We start from the raw sequence: 18,251 nt of genomic DNA, 5'->3' as shown, positions 1-18,251 counted from the left end.
TATCATCCGTCAGAACAAGGCCAGGGGCCGACTGTGGAACAGACTATCAATTGCTCATACGCAAGTTCAAGATGAAACTGAAGAAAGTCAGAACAAGTCCATGAGAGCCAAAATATGACCTTGAATATATCCCACCTGAATTTAGAGACCATCTCAAGAACAGATTTGATGCATTGAACACTAGTGACCAAAGACCAGACGAGCTGTGGAATGACATCAAGGACATCATTCATGAAGAAAACAAGAAGTCATTGAGAAGAGAGAAAAGACCACGATGGATGTCAGAGGAGACTCTGAAACGTGCTCTCGAACATCCAGCAGCTAAAGCAAAAGGAAGAATTGATGAAGTAAAAGAACTGAACGGAAGGTTTCAAAGGGCAGCTCGAGAAGACAAAGTATTATAATGACATGTGCAAAGAGCTGGAGATGGAAAACCAAAAGGGAAGAACACGTTCGGTGTTTCTCAAGCTGAAAGAACTGAAGAAAAAATTCAAGCCTTGAGTTGCAATAGTGAAGGATTCTACAGGGAAAATATTAAACAACGCAGGAAGCATCAAAAGAAGATGCAAGGAATACATAGAGTCATTATACCAAAAACAATTAGTCGATGTTCAACCATTTCAAGAGGTGATCAGGAACCAATGGTACTGAAGGAAGAAATCCAAGCTGCTCTGAAGGCATTGGCAAAAAAACAAGGCTCCAGGAATTGATGGAATATCAATTGAGATGTTTCAACAAACGGATGCAGCACTGGAGGTGCTCACTCGCCTATGGCAAGAAATATGGAAGACAGCTTCCTGGCCAACTGACTGGAAGAGATCCATATTTATGCCTATTCCCAAGACAGGTGATCCAACCACATGTGGAAATTATAAAACAATATCATTAATATCACATGCAAGCAAAATTTTGCTGAAGATCATTCAAAAACGGCTGCAGCAGTATATCGACAGGGAACTGCCAGAAATTCAGGCCAGTTTCAGAAGAGGATGTGGAACCAGGGATATCATTGCTGATGTCAGATGGATCCTGGCTGAAAGCAGAGAATACTAGAAGGATGTTTACCTGTGTTTTATTGACTATGCAAAGGCATTCAACTGTGTGGATCATAACAAATTATGGATAACATTGGGAAGAATGGGAATTTCAGAACACTTAACTGTGCTCATGAGAAACGTTTCCATAGATCAAGAGGCAGTTGTTCAGACAGAACAAGGGGATATTGATTGGTTTAAAGTCAGGAAAGGTGTGTGTCAGGGCTGTATTCTTTCACCATACCTATTCAATCTGTATGCTGAGTAAATAATCCAAGAAGTTGGACTATATGAAGAAGAACAGGGCATCAGGATTGGAGGAAGACTCATTAACAATCTGCGTTATGCAGATGACACAACCTTGCTTGCTGAAAGTGAAGAGGACTTGAAGCACTTACTGATGAAAATCAAAGACCACAGCCTTCAGTATGGATTACACTTCAACATAAAGAAAACAAAAATCCTCACAACTGGACCAATCAGCAACATCATGATAAACGGAGGAAAAACTGAAGTTGTCAAGGATTTCATTTAACTTGGATCCACAGTCAACAGCCATGGAAGCAGCAGTCAAGAAATCGAAAAGATGCATTGCATTGGGTAAATCTGCTGCAAAGGACCTCTTCAAAGTGTTGAAGAGCAAAGATGTCACCTTGAAGACTAAGGTGTGCCTGACCCAAGCCATGGTATTTTCAATCACATCATATGCATGTGAAAGCTGGACAATGAATAAGACCAAAGAAGAATTGACGCTTTTGAATTCTGGTGTTGGCGAAGAATATTGAATATACCATGGACTGTCAAAAGAATGAACAAATCTGTCTTAGAAGAAGTACAACCAGAATGCTCCTTAGAGGCAAGGATGATGAGACTGCGTCTTACATACTTTGGACATGTTGTCAGGAGGGATTAGTCCCTGGAGAAGGACATCATGCTTGGCAGAGTACAGGGTCAGCAGAAAAGTGGAAGACCCTCAACGAGGTAGATTGACACAGTGGCTGCAACAATGAGCTCAAGCATAACAACGACTGTGGACCGGGCAGTGTTTCATTCTGTTGTGCATAGGGTCGCTATGAGTCAGAACCAACTCGATGGCACGTAATGACAACAAGCACTTAGGCAGTTTCACTTGTTTCAACTGATTGATAAAATAACCTCAAGCAGTCCACAGAGGTTAAAATTTAGCTTTCTTACACACCCCATTCAGGCTCCTCAAATATTCAGAATATTCTCAATAGTATCATTTAGCAACAAAACTGTACTAAAATAGTAGTGCACTGTAATTATATTTTGCATTTCAAAGCACTTTTTATACAGAAAGCAATTTTATGCAACTTACATCAATACTGTAGGATAAAAGAATAGCCAAAGGTTATATGTAAATTCCTAATTATCTAAAAGAAGCAAAACTGATTTACTGCTTAATTTATGTTAGTGCATCTGTTAGGCAAATAACTTCTGAAAGTAATAATTAATTGTCCACATCAGGTTGACATAAGGTTTTATACTAAATGATATAATACAAAAGCAGCTTCTAAGAGAGCATATTTCTCTAACTTTGATTAGAAAACTAAGGGCTGTACACAGAATTGTTTAAACAATTGTTTGGTTTTTGAAATTCAAAGATAATGCTCCAATTATAGATCTCACTGGAGTGTACAACATCAGTCCTTTAAGATGTATTTAAGGAGAAACAAGCAGGTAATGTTTTTAGTGAGGCGTTTTTAAGAAAAAGAATACGTAGAATCTTGCCAACATATGGTTTATTAAAATTAATGTTACTTTGTACTGATAGGCTGATTAAGAAAGCTATATTTTATGCTGGTAGAAAATTTGTTAAGGGGAAATCATTAAAAATGAAGAGAGCCAAAATAGAAACTTTCAAAATCTAATGACGTTTTGGATTTTTAATCATTATCTTAAGTATTTCACTCAAAAATATGGACCACGTATAGATTTTAAATTTGGATGCCATCATACTTTAAATTATGAGTAGTTAGAAAATTTCTGCTTTGAAGTTGTTGTAAGTCAATGTCTAAAACAAGGAATTAGGTCCCAGGTAAAAAAGCACCGATTGTTCTAAGTGTGCTAGATGGAAACCAGTACTTGAGCGTCATACGTGGGTACCAGTCTTTAGCACAATAAAATAGTACATATCTATAATCACATGACATTATAACCATATAATTCTACTCTTTTGATGTCAATACAAAAGTCTTTTAAAAACCTGTTACATATATACACACACACACATATATTTTAGATTTAAGTGAAGGGAAAAGTAGCAGAAGCCAAATTTTATTATTATTGTCCAGTTTTTCTTCATATTTCAAAGAATTTAAAACATGATCTAAAGCAATTTGCTAACATTTGACTTTAACTCTCTAAGATTATAATTCAGCTTGCTGCGCCTTAAATTTCTTACTGAAGTCCTTAGTTATTTCCTCACATAACTGCTATAAACCTGGGTAAGAGCCATGTAATCTTTGAGAGGTGCTTCACTAAAGTGTAGTTTTAAAAATGATTTCTCAGAGTTATATAGCTGGAACAGTATCCTGGAAAGTCTTATAAAAACCTTTTTGAAAGCATACTCTTAAGTTCACTATAGAAACAAATAGCATAAACAATAAAAGTGAACTTTCAGGAAGATAGTAGTTTTTACATTTTGAATCTTCATCAATAGATGTGAAATAATCATTTGAAGATGGGAATAATTTAAAATTATTAGAATTCATCAGAATTTTAAAATTAAATGTTAAAATCCACAAAACAGGGAGTGGATACCCATGTATACTAATGTGTGCTACCATTAGTAAAATAATGTAGAAAAAATATATGTTCACATTTGCTTGTGTATATATAAAATAACTATACAAGGATCTACAAAAAAGTGGTAACACTGGTTAGCACTGGGGAGAAGAGAACTGAATGGCTGGGGAACAGGGATGGAGATCTTTGAATTGTGAAGCACAGATATATCTCTATTACAAGGAAATATTAAAACAAAAAAAAAAGTAGAACGGTGCAAAAAAAAAAAACAATAAAAAAGAGAGAGACGCTTGATTTGACAGCAATCTGGCCATGTTTACTTCCAGTAGAGACAAGAATGACTTCTAAAAATCTCTTTCATTACTAGAATAAAATTTTATGGCACCAAATTGCCAAGGAAACAGAAAGCATACGTCTAGGAAAAAAACAGAGTTAAAAATTCATACCAACCCTAGCTACTCAAGGAATAGGACAAAATGGCTGCACAAAATTAGTTTGAATGGGCTGAGGGAGTAAAGAATTCAGCTTTGAACACCTGTGCATATTCAAAGTATTGGCTGCAATAAAGTTGCATTTCCAATTAAAAATAATTAATGTACATAAAATAGTTAATATTTTCAAATTAGATTCATAAATGAATCTAATGCCATGTCCATGCAATACACTGTAACAGTGATTTAGCTAAATATCATCATTAAATTATATGAATCATTTCAATCAATGACAATAAACCAAATAGACCATAATTACACTGACATCAAAAGAATTTATAAGTAAATATAACACAGATTACGCTAAAATGACACAATTATTTGGAAATTATATAAGTTATATAATTTCTGGATAATGACTGTACATGTCAAATGCCCATTTAGCATTATTTCTAGTACATCAGTGATTCATGAGGATGGGAAGGAAAGTAGAATTTCTTCTCTAAAGGGGATATCAAAATCAAGAGAAGTAGGCTCTTTCAAATTATATCATTTTGAAATGTTCTCTTTGACAATCACTATTCTAGTGAACCACAGTTAGTGACGGGGCATGTACAATACCCAGAGTTTATGATTTATTATCAATTTTCATGTTCCTTATAATATGACTGGATTATTGGGAAAACTAATTCTTCAGGATGCTGGTATTATTGTAAAAGCACTTTTATTCTGGAATAAAAATGCATAGCAAGTGACTAAGGTAACTCTATACTGTTAGATGACCAAACTTTTTTTGGACAATTAATAAGCAGATCATCATCATAAACGATCACCATTAACAACTATGTTCAAGTCACAATCAAATCATTTCATTGGAAGAATTTTTCTTTCAAATTAGAACCAGTAGAATATATTTTAAAAGCAAAGAAACTTTAGCACATAAAGATATACATAATGCTCAATTTTGAATTAGATTTAAATGTGTATATAAATGTTAACATTTTTATACATAAAAATTTTAACTGTATATAACTGTGTAAAGTGGAAAGAAGGGATACTCAAACACAAAAGTGAAAATTATGTCACAATTCTTCAAATGGAGTAATTTTAAACAACAATTTACAAGAATATGAGCAAAATGAATATGGAATGCTGTTTACACTGTTACCTATACATACAATTTTTAATGTGTCAAATCCTATATGTCAATAAAATCCAATTTCTGTCATTAGGCAATAATTTATGCAATACAAAGGATCATACACTAGTGTTTTGATGAAGATATTATTTTAGCATAAAACAATACAAAGCTAGATGAAAGAAAAATTCTTCTTTTACTAACCAGGTATTTAGCCCACTTAAAGAGTGGGGAGTCATGCTCCATCACCTTGATGGCAGAAGATCTACAGAAATTATCTGGAGTTCTTCAACATGAGAGATGGTCAGTTCAACTCTTCTCCTTTTACTTATTTATTCCATCGTATCTATATTCCTATACCCTTACAGTGCTATCTATCTATCTATCCATCTCAGTATGACTCATGGATATTTATTTTATACTTTATGTTATAATCCAACTCAAATACAACTTTATTTTATTGTTCAGATGTTCCAGCTTTGATCATTGGAAGTTTATTCAATTGGTTACAGTGTCCCTTTGACATACTCCCATCACTGTGGATTTTTTTTTTTTCTTTCTTTTTTAGTACTTCCTTACTTTCTGGCAATATAAGATGCTACAGACTTATCTTGCATATTTCCCGCCCAGTGCTAAAATCAGCCATTTCTCCAAGGAGCCCTGGTTCCTTTTACTGGAGAATGGTATTAGAAATCAAGATCTGGGCAGTAGATGTGCTCGTTATACACGAGATATTGATGCATCTGGTAGGAATGTTTTAAATTACTAATGCAATCTGTTTAATTTGTTATGGGTCTATTCGGATTTTTTATTTCTTCTTGAATCAGTTTTGGTAGTTTGTGCCTTTCTAGAGCTTTGTGTAATTTCCACACAATTGTGATTTTCCTAAACTTCTGTTATAGATTTCTAATTTCATTCCACTGTGTCGGAAGAACATACTTCACATGACTTAATCCTTTTAATTTTAAATTTCCTGTGGCTTGTCTCATGGTCTACTAAACGGTCAATCTTGGTGAATGTTCTATATGCACAGAAAGAATGTATGAGGCCGTTCTGGGTGGAGTGTTCTACAGATGTCTGTTACTTGGTTTGTACCATTGTTCAAGTCTTCTATTTCCTTGCTGATCTTTTATCTTGTTGTTCTATTCACTAGTGAAAGTGGGGTATTGAGTCTCCAACTATTATTGTTGAACCCATCTATTTTACTTCATTTCTGTCAGTTTTCTCCTTATGTATTTTTGGCTCTGCTGTAGGTCAATAGGAAACCCTGGTGGCATAGTGTTAAGTGCTACAGCTGCTAACCAAAGGGTTGGCAGTTCAAATCCAACAGGTGCTCCTTGGGAACTCTATGGGGCAGTTCTACTCTGTCCTACAGGGTCGCTATGAGTCAGAATCAACTCGACGGCACTGGATTTGGTTTTTGGTTTTGGTAGGTCAATACAACATATGCTTATAACTGTTCTATCCTCTTCCTTACGGATTGACTCTTTTATCATTGTAAAACTCCATTGTATCTCTAGTGACTTTTTGTTTGTTTTATAGTCCATTTTGTCTGATATTACCACAGACATGCCAGCTTTTCTGTGGTTGTTGTTTGCATGAATCTTTGAATCTAAAGTGTATCTCCCATAGAGACCATATAGTTGGGTCTTGTTTTGTTATCCAGCATGACAATCTTTGCCTTTGGACTGGATTTTTTAATCTATTCAAATTTTAGTTTTGATATACTTGGATTTATGCCTGCCATTTTGTTTTTATTTTCTATATGTCTCATGTCTCTTTTATTTCTGTTACTCTTTTACTGTTTTCATTTATAGTATGTCAATATTTTCTACTGCCATATTTTAAATCACTTAATGATTTTTTCACTTTACTTTTTTTGAGATAATTTCTTAGTAGTTCTTCTCAAGCTTACCATATATACCCTAATTCATTGGACTCTACTTCAAATTTATACTAACCTAATTCCAATGGTATATATAAATGTTATTTCTGTATAGCTCTATTTGCTCTTCTCCCCTTTGTATATTATTATTATACATATTACATCCTGATATGCTGCAAACTGAACAGTAAGTTGTTATAATTATTAATCTTTATATTTTATGTCTTTTAAAGAAGCTGAGAGAAGAAAGGAAGAGAAAGTATGCATTTATACAGTTTATTGTATTGACTCTTCTGGTTCTTTTGATTATTCCTTTGGATTCAAGTTACCATTTCGTATAATTTCCTACTCAAGTACAGGTTTGCTCCCACCTGTTTCCTTTGTGCTCTTATTATAAAATATATTACATTTCTGTATGTTCTAGGCCAAACAATACAATTACATACATATTGTTTTATATAACTTCTTTTTAAATCCATTAAAAGAAAAAATATGCATATACAGTGTCTTTTATAACTTCATAATACCTTTACTAGGGTTCTATGTTCTTTCATAGTAAGGGAAATTGCTTGCTGGGGTCACTTTCACTCAAAACACCTTCAGTATTTTTTATAAGGTAGGTCTACTAGCAATAAATTCTCTAAGTTTTTGTTTTTCTGGGAATGTGCTCATTTGACCTTCATTTTTGAATTATTTTTGCTACATAGAAGATTCTTGGTTGATGGTTTTTTGTTTTTCCTTTCAGCACTTTGAATGTGTCATCCTACTGCCTTCTAGCTTCATTGTTTCTGATAAGAAGTTAGCTCTTAATCTTCTTGGGATTCCCTTGCACATGATGAGGGCTGTTTCTCCTGTGGCTTTCAAGATTTTCTCTTAGGCTTTATCAGCATGTTTACTACGGTATGTCTGGGTATGGGTCTCTGCATTTATCTTACTTGGCAGTTGTTGAGCTTCTTGGATAGTTAGATGTTTTTCATCAAATTTGGGAAATTTTCAGCCATTATGTCTTCAAGTATCTTTTCTATTCTGCTCTTTTTCCTCTCCTGGTATTTCCACTATGCATATGCTATTTCACATTTCTCTGAGGCTCTGTTCATTTTCTTCACCATTTTTTTCTCTTTATTATTCAAATTACATAATTTCTGTTGATTTTTCTTCTGCTAGTTCAAATGTACCATTTATCCCTCTAACAAATTGTTCTTTAGGTTTTTGTACTTTGCAAATCATGATTTTCCATAGGTCTTTTTTAAATTTCTATCTCTTTACTGATTCTCTGTTTGATGAGATGCTGTCATCATATCTTTTTTTTTTTACTTCTTTAATCATGGTTTCCTTTAGTTCTTTGGACATATTTATAATAGCTGCTCTGAAGCCATTTTCTGTTAAATCTGACATCTCTAGTCCGTCTCATAGGCGGTTTCTGTTGTCTGCTATTTTCCTGTATCGGCCACACTTTCTTGTTTCTTTGCATGTCTCATGATTTCTTGTTTAGATTCAACATTCTAGGGTATATATTGTATTAACTCTGAGTAGTGATCTCTCTCCCTTTCAATATATGGGGCTTATTGTGTTCATGCTTATTTGTTAGTGATTTGTTGGACTATTTTAGTAAAGTCTATTTCCCCTACAGTGCAGCCTCTGATGTTGCTCATCAGAAGGTGCAGCCTTGGACATATGCATATCACCTGGGATGATAGTGGTTTTATCACGTCTCCCTTTGACAATATCTTTCTAGTGACTAAGGAGTCTAAGATATCAGAAGCTGTTGTTATTAATATTAATGGATGATATAACACTAATCACTCTTTATGTTACATATAAACAACAATAACAGCAGCTATCATTTGCTGAATGTTTGCTAAGTAAAAGACACTAGAATGCGAACTAAGCATGCATTAATTCATTTAGTACTAATAACCTTACGAGGCAGTCCCTACCAAATTTTACTGATGCTAATATACGTTTTTTTACATATTTTAGTATCTCTGAAATCATATATGTCTTACAACCAATGGTATTGTACAAACACCCCTGGCCAGATGGCAGTTCTGATGTATTTAACACTGCCCCCACAGACACAAAATTGACTATTCCAGTCTATGGTACAATGTGACATAAATAAAACATTTTCATCTGAGTGTAAATGTGATTTTTTAAAAATTAGATTATGAATTTGAATACCTCTAAGCTTTCGGGTAAGTATTCATGTTGGAAATCAGGTTGCCAGATTTAGTAAAAAAGAATACAGAATGTCCAGAGAAATTTGAATTTTAGATAAACAATAAATATCCCTGGTATAAACACACACATACACACACAGAGAGAGAGGGGGAGATGCATTGGTGTACGTACATCATATATATACCGTTTTAGGGTTAATCAGACTAAAGTTTTTTGAGATGAGATCATTATCTTGGTCATTCTTTAATCCATCTAAATAATTGGGCCTACATATAAAAATAATAATACATAATAAAGTAAAAGTTGTAATATTAGGCAAATTTTCATATTTTTATAGTAAAAAAATCTCTAAAAGTTTGTCTTTTTTTTTTTCTAGAAATTCAGTTTACGTATAGTTCTGCAACACTTCACATCTTCCATTATTAATCCCATTTCCATAAACCTTTTAATGCACTACCCATTGCCACTGAGTGGATTCCAACTCATAATGACCCTACAGGACAGAGCAGAACTATTACCCTGTAGGGTTTCCAAGGAGTGGTTGGTAGATTCGAACTGCTAACCTTCTGGTTACCAGTTGAGCTCTTAACCACTGTATCACCAGGGCACCTTTAATGCACTATACCCTCCCCATTACACCACAACTTAATCAATCCAAGTGCTTCCCTTACAACTGTGTACACTGAACTGTGTATGTGTCTTAATGAAAACATTTTTTAAATATAAGCTCTCTAAAAATAGGGAACTCATGTCTATAGGGAACTCATGTCTTTTTCTCTGTGTCCTCAGCATTTACCAGTCTCTCTGGAATATAGCAAGAGATTAATACACTTTTGTCAAACTAAACAAAACAAAAGCACTTCATCTAAAATAAAATTTCTTGAAACACGTTTGCAAGGCAAGAATCAGTTAACTTTCAAATCCCACATTCCCATATCTGGCTTCTCAATTCAAGTTATTTTTAAACAGACATATTAATTTTGTCACTTTGGGTTATCACAATATAAATAGGCAAGTTGAAGATTTGTAATTTCTAAAAAATTTAATGTTATAGTAGTCATATTTTATAATTCAATAAAAAAGCAAAAATAAGTTGACACTGAGGCCATTGATTTTGCAACAATACATATTCATCTGAGAACAATGTTTACTAATGAGTAGAAGAAACTTCTTGGGTTTTTTTGTTTTTCTGTTTTTACTAAAACATGTGGTTTTGTGAAAAGCTTTACTTATATATTTAAAAAAGTAAACATTACATAAAATACTGATTTTTAAAATGCTAAAAAAATCTACAAATATAATGTATATTACCTAATCAATCAGTTTTAATTTCTCCAGGTAAAATAATAGTTTCTCATTACTCTCCTCATTCCATGCCTAATCTCTTTTCTCAGAATAAGCTCAATGTCTAAGGAGACAGAGTAGCTCATTTAGTATTGCACCGTACTGCATTAACGCTGCATCGCATTAATAAAATTTGGATAAGAACCCATTTACCACAAATTTAGCACCTCTAATATTTTTTTAATATTTATTATTAATCATTTACCTATGAAGCGTACTTAGTAAAGTATGACATACTGATATTATTGCTCCGTGGCTGTTTTTATGCCCATAAACAGGTATAGAAGGAAAGAGCTAATACATTTGCCTCTAGAAAATACTTTGTTACTCAGAGCTACAACCAGTTACCGTCAAGTCAGTTTCAACTCATTGTGACCTCATGAGTGTCAGAGTAGAACTATGCTTTGTAGGGTTTTCAATGGCTGATTTTTCAGAAGATCTCCAGACCTTTCTTCAGAGGTACCCCTGAATGGACTCGAATCTCTAACCTTTTGCTTAGAAGCCAGGTACCTTAACTATTTGTACCACCCAGGAGTTTTAGTTTATTATTTTTAATGTAAATTTGGGTTGTCAATGTTAAATTCAAATCTAGGTGTTATACTGCAAGATTATGAAATATACAGGGAAGTAGAACAGCAAGAAAGCAAGTTCATTCACTCATAGGGCATTGTCTCATCCCGGCCAATTTTTTCACTGATTTTGAAGAAAAAGAAATGATAAAATACTATTAAAGAAAAATATAAAGGATGTGATAAAATGACAAAAGAATACAGTTTAAAACCATAAATTTTAGAGATGAATTAAAGAAGTTTCTGGTAAATGGAATATTAACATCATTCAAACACACAGACCTACTAGCAAATATAGGAGCCCTGGCGGCGAAGTGGTTAAGTACTCAGCTACTAACCAAAAGGTGGGCAGTTTGAACTCACCAGCCACTCTGTGGGATAAAGATGAGGCACTCTGCTTGCAAAAATAAAGATAACAGCCTTGGAAACCCTATGTGGCAGTTCTACTCTCTCATATAGGGTAACGAGTGAGAATCGACTAGACGGCAGCAGGTTTTTTTTTTTTTTTACTGGTAGTATGAAGTTGATGTTAAAAATAACCCTCTTTGCCTATGGGAATTATTCTATGGATTTTGCTGTTACATTTTACCTAAGACATACCACACTTAGACCATTCAAAATATGTGGGAATAAATGTTTCCAACTGAAAAAAAATTAACTTCTTGTAACTATCAAGATGGGCACAATAGGCTAATCAAATATATGATTAAATATGTTCACCGCCAAGGAGTAATTCTAACATTTTGATGTGTTTGTGCCTTATGATATTTATTAAAAACTAAAATTTTTCTTTAAAAATGAAGATTATTAGGTATAATAATATTCCAAAAGACTTCTTTTAGAATATACTTGCTGTTAAGAAATGTTTTAGTCAAGTGGTGACAATTTATCTAAAATTGAATGTTTCATTAAAACTAAAATATTTCTAATACCTTTGTAAAAAAGGACAGGTTATAAAAAGAAACTTATCTTTCCAGTGTATTGTAATACTTCCACTGGTCAATATTCACTTATTATTTTCATTCATTAGCACAGTCTAAAATAAAATTTTCATATTCTTAATACTGTTTCCATAGAAACTAGTTTGGGGCTCCTATATGAAGGGGTAAAATTAAAGTCCTCTGCAGTTTCATTTCTATGTTTTTAAAGAACAGCCCCTTAATTCTCAGGGGTGTTATTCGAAAGTAATAACATTAATAAGATGTCTCTGATATTAAAATTATACCACAAAAATGTGTGTTTGCATTTATGAGAAGCCAAATCTCCAAAGAGTTTTTTTTTTTTTTTTTTTAAGTAATATGCCTGGTTGAATTAATACAATATATTTTAAAATATCCAAAGATTATTTTCATTTTAAAACATTCCTTATATTTAGAAAAGTAACTAGCATAATTACTGTAATAAAACTACAGAAATACTAAGACGGATCAATGTTTTAAATAGTTTTCATTTATTGTTACAGATAAATTGTCAATCTACTAATCACAGGTGTCCCCTGAGCTTTACAGTCATTGATCTCTTCTTGTTTCAGAGAGGGTAAAATAAGCACATAGTGAAAAAGTACTAGTCTATTTTTATTTTGTAAATATTATAGTTAATCTAATAGTTAAAACCGAATAAACAGAAAATCAGAAAAAAAGGCATGCCGACTCACAATTTTACTCATATGAAGTCTATATAAGTATACTTGGGGTTATCACAAAAACTACAAACAGTGTGGTTAAAAATCATTAAAGGTTCATAAAATCTAAACGAGAAAGAATCTTTTAACAATATAAAAATCATTATCCAATAATAGAGCCCCAGTCATCACCTACACTCGTCTGTCAGTTTGTTGTACCGTGGTGGCTTGTGTGTACCTGTGGTGCTGGAAGTTACATCACAAGTACTTCAAACACCAGCAGGGTTACCCACGGTGGACAGGTTTCGGTGGAATTTTCACAGACAGACGAGGTAAAATGACCTGGCGATCTCCTTCTAAAAAAGTGGCCAGTGAAAACCTTATAAATAGCGATGGAACACTGTCTGACGTAGTGCCAGAATATGAGCCCCTCAGCTTGGAAGGCACTCAAAATACAACTGGGAAGAGCTGCCTCCTCAAAGTAGAGATCAGCTTAATGATATAGATAAAGTAAAGCTTTCAGGATCTTCATTTGCTGATGTGTCGTGACTCAAAATGAAAAGAAACAGCTGTAATCATCCATTAAAAATCATAGCATGTAATATACAGAGTATGAAACTAGAAACACTGGAAGGTGTCAAAATTGAAATGCAATGCTTGCAGATACATATCCTAGGCATTAAAAAAAAAAATTTAGTGAGCTGAAATGGACTGATATTGGCCATTTTGAATCAGACAATCAGATGGTCTACTATGCTGGAAATGATAAATTGAAGAGGAAGGGCATCACATTGATGGTTAAACAAAATTTTAAGACATATGCTGAAGTACAATGCTGTCAGTGATAGGATAATATCCATATGCCTACAACAAAGACCAGTTAATACGACCATTATTCAAATTTACACACTAATGACTAATGCCAAAGGTGGAGAAATTGAGGATTTTTACCAACTTCTGCAGTCTGAAATTGATCAAACATGCAAATTAGGGTGCACTGATAGTTACTGGTGATTGAAATGTAAAAGCTGAAAGCAAAGAAGAGGGTCCAGTAGTTGGAAAAGACGGCTTTGGTGATAGAAATGACACTGAAGATCACATCATAGAATTTTGCAAGACCAATGACCTTTTCATTGGAAATATCCTTTTTCAACAACATAAACAGCAACTATACTTGTGGACCTCGCCAGATGGTCAATTACATCTGTGGAAAGAGATGATGGAAAAGCTCGATATCATCAGTCAAAACAAGGCCAGGGGCCAACTGCAGAACAGACCATCAACTGCTCATATGCAAGTTCAAGCTGAAGCTGAAGAAAATTAAAACAGCCCAGAAGAATCAAAATATGACTTTGAGTACATCCCACCTGAATTTAGAGACCGTCTCAAAAAAAGATTTTACACATTGAGTATTAATGACTGAAGACCAGATGCGTTGTGGGATGACATCAAGAACACTACACGTGAAAAAAGCAAAAGGTCATTAAAAAGACAGGGGAGAAAAAAAAAGACCAAAATGGATGTCAGTAGAGACTCTGAAACTTGCTCTTGAACATACAGCAGTTAGGTGAGGGGAAGAAATGACGAAGTAAAAGAGCTGAACAGGAGATTTCAAAGGGTGGCCCGAGAAGTCAAAGTAAAAGATTAAAATGAAAGACCTGAGATAGAAAACCAAAAGGGAAGACATGTTTGGCATTTCTCAAGCTGAAAGAACTGAAGAAAAAACTCAAGCCTCAAGTTACAATACTGAGGTATTCTATGGGCAAAGTATTGAAGGACGCAGAAAGCATCAAAAAAAGATGGAAGGAATACACAGTCACTGTACCAAAAGGAATTGATCAATGTTCAACCGTTCAGGAGGCAGCATATGATCAAGAACAGATGTTACTGAAGGAAGAAGTCCACGGGGCACTGAAGGCATCAGAGAAAAGGCTCCAGGAATTGATGGGATACCAGCTGAGATGTTTCAACAAATGAACGCAATGCTGGAAGTGCTCACTCATCTATGCTAAGAAATTTGAAAGACAACTACGTAGCCAACCAAGTGGAAGAGATCCAAATTTGTGCCCAATTCAAAGGAAGGTGATCCAACGGAATGTAGAAATTATCAAACAATATCATTAATATCTCATGCAAGTAAAATTTTCCTGAAGATGATTCAAAAATGGTAGCAAGAGTACATGGACAGGGAACTACCAGAAATTCTAGCCAGACTAAGAAGAGGACGTGGAACAACTTATATCATATCATTGCTGATGTAAGATGGATCTTGGCTGAAAGCAGAGAATATGAGAAAGATGTTTACCTCCATTTTACTGACTATGCAAAGGCAACCTACTGTGTGGATCATAACAAATTATGGATAACATTGTGAAGAAAGGGAATTCCAGAACACTTAATTGTGCTCATGAGGAACCTGTATATAGATCAAGAGGCAACTGTTGGAACAGAACAAGAGAATACTGCGTGGTTTAAAGTCAGGAAAGGTATGTGTCAGGGTAGTATTTTTTCACCATACTTACTTAATCTGTATGCTGAGCAAATAATCCTAGAAGCTAGACTATGTGAAGAAGAATGGGGCATCAGGATTGAAGGAAGACTCATTAACAACCTGCGATATGCAGTTGACACAACCTTGCTTGCTAAAAGCAAAGAGGACTTGAAGCACTTACTGACAAAGATCAAAGACTGCAGCCTTCAGCACGGATTACACCTCAACATAAAGAAAACAAAAAGCCTTACAACTGAACCAATAAGCAACATCATGATAAACAGTGAAAGTACTGAAGTTGTCAAGGATTTCATTTTACTTGGATTCACAATCAACAGTCATGGAAACAGCACTCAAGACATCAAAAGATGTATTGCATTGGGCCAATCTGCTGCAAAAGACCTCTTTATAGCGTTAAAAAGCAAAGATGTCACTTTGAGGACTAAGGTGCACCTGATCCAAGCCATGGTATTTTCAATGTCCTTATGCCTTTGAAAGCTGGACAATGAATAAGGAAGACCAAAGAAGAATCAATGCCTTTGAACTATGGTGCTGGAAAAGAAATATTGAATATACAATTCAAAATGGCAGAATTGCAAACAAATCTGTCTTGGAAGAAGTATAGTCAGAATGCTTCTTAGAAGCGAGGATGGCGAGACTTTGTCTCATGTACTTCAGACAAGTTATCAGGAGAGACCAGTCTGTGGAGAAAGACAACACGCTTGGTTAAGTGGTAGTAGTTGTTAGCTGCCATAAAGTAGAGGGTCACTGAAAAAGAAGATGATCCTCAACAAGATGGACTGACATGGTGGTTGCAACAGTGGGCTCAAACATAGCAAGGATTGTGAGGATGGCGCAAGATTGGGCACTGTTTTTATTCTGTTGTACATAGGGTCAATATGAGTAGGAACTCACCCGATGGCATCTAACAATATAATAACAAAAGCAGTCATCAAAGACAATGGGATCTTTAATTTGAACATCAGTATACAAATGGTTTCTAAAACATTTAAAACATTTAGGCTCTAACATTTAAAATTTTTTAATAAAATTAGCCAAATGGACACTAAAAGAGAGAGTAGAGGGAAGGAGTGTACTGTCTCATTAGGGGGAAAGCAATTAGGAGTATACAGCAAAGTGTATATAAATTTTTGTATGAGAGATTGGCTTGATTTGTAAATGTCACTTAAAGCACAATAAAAAACATTTTTTAATAAAATTAAATCTGAGCTAATTTCTGAAAATATTTTTAACATATGATATTGTAACATGACATTACTTCTCAATAAGACAGAAATGATTTCTTATTTCAGTAGAGGCAGAAAATTAAATGAAAACACTATTATGCTTTTTAATAGAAAGAATCACTACCTAAATGGGTTTTGGAAAGAAGAGCATCATATTGAGAGAATATCAAGAGGATGTAGTCATATTTAGAAGCACAGATTAGAACGGGCGCAGTGGTCCCTAATCTAGCTTTCCCTTACTATTTCTCCCTCGTCCTCTCCATGAGCACCACGTATTTTGAAAGATTTTCACGTCCATCAGATGGCATTATTAAAGATAAATTCATCTTCGTATTTTTACAAAGTCTACTGAAGTAATATCAGCTTACCAGAGTTTCTGATAAATACGCAATAAAGAGCATCACTACACTGAGGTCATGTAATATTAACCAAAAACAATTTTTCATTTTGAGAAGTGTGAAAGGTTTGGAGGTAAATTAACTATTTGCATTAGTTTTCATAAAAATTAAATACTGTTAATAAATTCTACTTACTATATGCAACAGGTTATATATAGACATTCCTAAGGCTCTAGGGACCCCAATTTGGGAATTAGTTATACAGTCAAACCCCTTCTTTTTAGAGGTAAGAACATTCAACCAGACAACTTACCCCAGTAGGTGCCAATTAATGGCACAATTTTTCATTAATCCTTTGTTGATACTATATTTATAGAGTGGCATTTTATAATCTTTATAAATCAGATATTTAAACTCTGCTATTAATCCAGTGGGGATTGAGGCTCCCTGATTGATACTGAGTTCTTTTCTACTGGATAGAGACAAAGTGTCACCTGTCCCACTCCATTTTGGAAGGCCACAACACTACCTGGTCACCAGTTGTTTCTCTCCCTCTCTCTTGAATTATAATTTTGCCATAATACATGGTCACCTGTCTCACTCCATTTTGGAAGGCCACAACACTACCTGGTCACCAGTTGTTTCTCTCCCTCTCTCTTGAATTATAATTTTGCCATAACACATGGTCTAAAATGTCTAGAAGACTGTTTATCTCCATACAGAATTCTACTCCTTGCCAAACATTATATATGTACATTTAATAAGCTCCTTTCCAATTAGATTACTTTTCATCATAGAGCCATACCGGGAAAATTCTCATTGATGTTGCTCTGGTCAGAGAGACAGGAATAAGCAGAATGATTTATTTGGGGGTAAACTCAAGCTCACAAATATATCAGAGGTTGGCACTGAGTTTTTATGAGTGTTTGAAAACAAACAGGAGAAGAATTAAGAAGAATTCATGGCATTCACTGATCCTACACCTTAAAATAGTCTGGACTGTTTTAAAGTATCTTAAAAAATAATCTTTTATATGAGGATAAAAAAGGCAAGCAATTACACCACCGCTTTATATTATGCAAAACTAAACATATAAAAATATACCAGAAATGCTTAGCAAATAGAATACCAACAAGCTTAATAAACAAAATATACTTTTTCATTATATGAGGTATACAATAACAAATATACTGCATAATTATG

The 18,251-nt window shown here is 34.2% G+C and overlaps 1 protein-coding gene across 7 annotated transcripts in view; it reads right to left on the bottom strand.

The window, feature by feature from the left end:
• Nucleotides 1–18,251, bottom strand: part of ATRNL1 (attractin like 1) — a 685,371-nt gene that overhangs the window by 402,005 nt on the left and 265,115 nt on the right. The window lies entirely within an intron of this gene.

The sequence above is a fragment of the Elephas maximus genome, chromosome 16, assembly GCF_024166365.1.
Source record: "Elephas maximus indicus isolate mEleMax1 chromosome 16, mEleMax1 primary haplotype, whole genome shotgun sequence".
NCBI classification, from domain to species: Eukaryota; Metazoa; Chordata; class Mammalia; order Proboscidea; family Elephantidae; genus Elephas; species Elephas maximus.
This window is presented reverse-complemented; position numbering and strand designations above follow the sequence as displayed.